Below are 5,003 nucleotides of genomic sequence, written 5' to 3'. Positions count from 1 at the left end.
ATGTCATTTAAAATCAAAAGGATATACTCACTTTTTTCTGTGTAAACATGTAGGGCTCTGTTTTCGTGAGCACGCAGTGACCATGCAGTTACCGTGCTCTACGACTTATCCAATTTTCTTGCGAGAGCGCGAGTGGGCGTGGGTGAGTGTGTTTGCGCTATCTGTGGGTGTATGCGCACAAACTGTGGGTGTACTGTATGTTAATGAAGTGCAAAAAAAGTTTCTGTTTGGATTTAAATAAGCAGATACTTAAGAGCCTATGATTTGATCATTATTGCAGTGATTAATATGTTTCAGCTGGCAACAATTCTTTCAGCCCTAACTGATACAGTGTGTAGCTTCTTATTTCTTAAACAACCATGTCAGAAGACATAACCCGTGGTCGTGGAAAAGATGTTACTGTGTTTCAGAAGGGGCAAACTATTGACCTGCATCAAGCAAATAAAACAAATAAGGAGCTTACTGAAATCACTGGAATTGGGTTAAGAACTGTCCAACTCATTAAAATCTGGAAGGATAGTGGTAAGAATCTGGAATGACTGTGATCCATGATCATTAAAACGCTTTAAGTCACATCGTGAAAAATCAACAGTAGAGCTCAAGGCTATGTTTAATAGTGAAAGTAAGAGCATTTCCACACACAATGCGATGAGAACTAACAGGATTGGGACTAAACGGCTGTGTGGCCACAAGAAAGCCACTTGTTAATGAGGCCAATCGGAAAAAAATGACTTAAATTTGCTAGGGAGCAAAAAGATTGGACTGTGGAGCAATGGAAAAGGTCATGAGGTCTGATGAGTCCAGATTTACCCTATTCCAAAGCAATGGGTGTGTCAGGGTAAGAAGGGAAGTGCATGAAGCGATACATCCGTCATGCATAGTGCCCACTGTACAAGACTCTGGAGACAGTGTTATGATCTGGGGTTGCTTCAGTTGGTCGGGTCTAGGCTCAGCAACGTTATATGGCAATGAAATGAAGTCAACTGACTACCTGAATGTACTGAATGACCAGGTTATCCCATCAATGCATTTCTTCTTCCTTGATGGCACGGGCATATTCCAGGACGTCAATGCCAAGATTTATCAGGTTCAAATTGTGAAAGAGTGGTTCAGGGAGCAAGAGGAACCATTTTCACACATAAATTGGCCACCACAGAGTCCTGACTTTAAAACCATTGAAAGTCTTTGGGATGGGCTGGAGAAGACTTTATGGAGTGGTTCGACTCTCCCGTCATCAACACAAGAACTCGGCCAAAAATTAATGCAACTCTGGACAGAAATAAATGTTGTGAGGTTGCATAAGTTGCCATGACAAATGAGTGCCGTAATCAAAGCTAAAGGCGGTCCAACTAAATATTAAAGTAAGCGACTTTTTTTTTTTTTGGCCAGGCAGTGTATTTTCCAGAGAAATATGTCATTGCGCTAAGACGTTTGAGAAACATGTCTTATCTCAGCGCAAGGTCCAAACTCAGTCCCTGCATTTGCAGTTTGGAAATTTCACCAGCAGGTGGTAATAAAGTTCATGTCCAGTCTCTCACAATAAAGGGGAACATCAGAGAATGTCCCTGACAATCACTGTTGTAGCTGTTTTATGAAACAAAAATGTGAGATTTGTGTTAACATTTCTAGAGGTCATGGTTTATTTTTCAGTTATTATTGTTGTTTATATTTACAATTGTATTTATGATCTAATTTGTATTAATATTTTCCCACCTGTTGTTGTAGAGTGATTTTTAAGTCACTGCAAAAGAGACCGGTGGAAGAAGCATTTTTGGATTTAGGGAGGTGATTATATTAAAATGTTTTGACCACTTCGTTATTTTAATTATATTTTCGTTTAGTTTGAAATGTAATTAAAATTAAGAAATATTTTTGGTGTTTCAAATAATGAATTACATTTTTATAACAAAATCGACCTGTAGAAGTAAAGTGTGTGCAAAAATCCACAGCCTAACCTGGAAGGCCGAGTCACTGTTAATACTAGCCATGATTTTTGCATGTCACTTGATCAATATGACTAATAATACTTACATTTTCTATTATTTAACAGAGCATCCTGATAAGAACCATAATTGCCATACCTATAAATGGAGCGTGCACTAGAATGTCTGACATATAGCACTGAGAATGGACTATATAATAACCGGAGAAGAACCTCAGAATTAAATTGCTCTTGACCCAGCCCATTAGCGCTTTGCCTGCACGATTTCGCCAAACCCATTTGCGCCTAGACTTAGCGCATGCTTGCACACACACACACACACATGCACAAAAACTTAATGCACATGCCCATTGACTTTTGAGTATGACTTAATGCATAGCAGTGTACTTAGTGCTAGCGTTCTTAAAATGAAGCCCATTGATTTAATTCCTACATCACCAAAATGGTACAAGATAAACAATAAATCTTTGTCTAAACAGCACCAGTGTTGGTTTAAGATAATATAAGAAATCTAATATTTAGTTTATAATGATTGCATATTTGGCTGCTCCTTGAGTAATAGGACTTTAAAGTAAAACACAACGAATAAAAGCTATTCCCCTTGGCCTATTTCATGTAATTATTTGGTAATAAAAGTCTTCGGTCTCAACTTGGTGAGCTGCCTACCTAGACATTATTTTGTGCCTCATAGTCGTTCGAATGCAGTCTAGTTTGGCTGCTTACTAAGTTTTGAGGCACACCCATAATCACATTTGATAAGTAGGCTTCCCGCTGTTGCTGGGAGGCAAGGATGACCTATCGTAATTGAACACTTCAGGCTACGGGTGCTGATGAGACTGGGCAAGTGAACTGAGGATGCTTTGTGTTTTCATTTAGATTCTGATGTGTACATTTATAGACTATTATTTCTGCAATTACGCAAGAGAATACAATAGACACAGTCCTGGTTGGGTCGAGATAATCAAAGATAAACGGTAGCCTATAGTAAAATCGTTGCGTTATATCATATAGACTACAACCGACTTTGTTGCAGAATGCGTTAATGAATTCATCCATTGGAATGTAACGACAACACTTGATAATGATTTTTATTTTATTTTAATTATTTGGCTGTTAAGTGTCCTCTATTTGACCTTATCAGTTTACAAGTGATCAGAATAAGAGCATTTACGAAGAAATAAAACGCTATCAGAACAGTATTCAAGTACCAGAGGAAAAATAATAGTTATGTCATTTATTTTTAGTTCATGTTCATTTTTCCATTTGATCATGTATTTCTGTGTAATTGTGTGCTTTGAAATAAATCTGTTTCTCAACGTTTCTGCGTTTTATGTTATACTGTGTTCATTCAATTCACAGTATCATAGTTTGTTTCTGTGCCTAGACAGGCATATATTCTCAGTACACATCTGAATGAAGCTAGATGTACAATTTCATTAATTGAAATGAAGCTAAATGGTAGACCTGCAGTTACCAACCATAGTATATATCATTTTGTGTTGTCGTGTCTTCTTCAGGTAATTCACTATTTACATCCAAAACAGACTGTATAGGCTATAAAATTGAGACTGTTTTTTAAATGCATTTATGAAAAACATCAGTGTAACTATGAAACACATAACAGACCTATGTATGATATAAAACTGTTGGGATGGCCCTGTACATGAAAAGCTGAGTTGTGTGACATAGTTAATGTATGTTGAAGCATGACAACATTCATGCACCAGTACTAAAATTAAACCAAGCTACAACTGTTCATACTATATATAGATTAAACGACATAGAAGATGAGTGATATAAGTGACCTGAAAGCTGAGCTTGAGTGCAAAAAACAGCACTTAGCCCAGATTTGAGAGGAAAATAAAAGAAAGGAGGAAGAGAGAAAAAAGAAAGGTAAGTGCTGTTATTGTTGTATATCATTGCCATTTTATCTTCTGCAAATATTTACTTCTCAACATATGCAGTCTGAGATCCTACAGAGAGCCGAGAATGTGTCAGAAGACTCAGACCTAGACAGAAAGAGAGAAGAGATAGAGGCCCTCTTGCAGAGCATTGGAATTTCACCAGAACCACCATTAGGTATATAATGAAATGAAACAAACACCAGTTTGTGTGCATGCACATATTTGAATGTCATCTTTGTGAATGTGCATGCATCCCGCATGAATAATCAAAAGAATCATCAGGAGTCTTTATAATGCAAAAGAGACATTTTTTTTTTTCACATCTCACTCAGCAGCCCTTAGAGCAAAATTTGTGCATTGGCAATGATAACCAAGAAGTGATCTGATTTAATGGAGCTTGATACTTTATTTGATGATGCCCTGCTTTCCCCTGTGGTTGATTTGGAGCTTAAACGGGATATTTCGGCACTCAATACATAAAAGAGTACATATCGTTCCAAGCAAATAGCTGTTGACCTGTATTTGAGTCCTACATTTTTTTGTCTTCTCTCAAGGCTTTTCTAGATCTAAATGTGATCAGATTTTTTGTTTTATTTACAGTATTGCTGAGTTAGGTCATCACTACAAATCATTCCTATTTTCATTCCATTGTTTCGTCCTCAAAAGTTACACATTTTTTTATTGTGTGAATATAAAGAAGTTACATCAGTATACTAGTTTGTTATTAAACTCCTGTCATTTACATTGTGACTGTACTTCAACTAACCTGTTAAGGTGATTAACCAGATTTAAAAGGTGATAATTAATGTTAAAAGTATATTCCGGTGTAACAGTATAAGGACGGACAAGGAGGAGGCGGGAACCGGCTGAACAGTCAACATAAAATTTAATGGTATTAACTTAAAACGACATAAAACATAAGACAAACACATATGCAGCGCGGCCGCGTGCGTCTCTCTCTCTCTTGAACTGGTGTCTCCGGCTCCCCTTTATCTCGCTTTCCCGCTGATCAGCTGATTTAATGCCGGACATGCAGCCTCACGGCCCGGCCATGCCCTCCTCCTCGTCACAATCCTCCCCTGCCCAATTCAGGTCGGGGCGCCACCGGTCTGACTAACTCCATCTCTGGAGTGGAGACCCTGCCCTTCCAGCTGTTC

Source organism: Myxocyprinus asiaticus, chromosome 16 (assembly GCF_019703515.2).
Source record: "Myxocyprinus asiaticus isolate MX2 ecotype Aquarium Trade chromosome 16, UBuf_Myxa_2, whole genome shotgun sequence".
NCBI lineage: Eukaryota > Metazoa > Chordata > Actinopteri > Cypriniformes > Catostomidae > Myxocyprinus > Myxocyprinus asiaticus.
Note: the sequence above shows the minus strand (reverse complement) of the source record.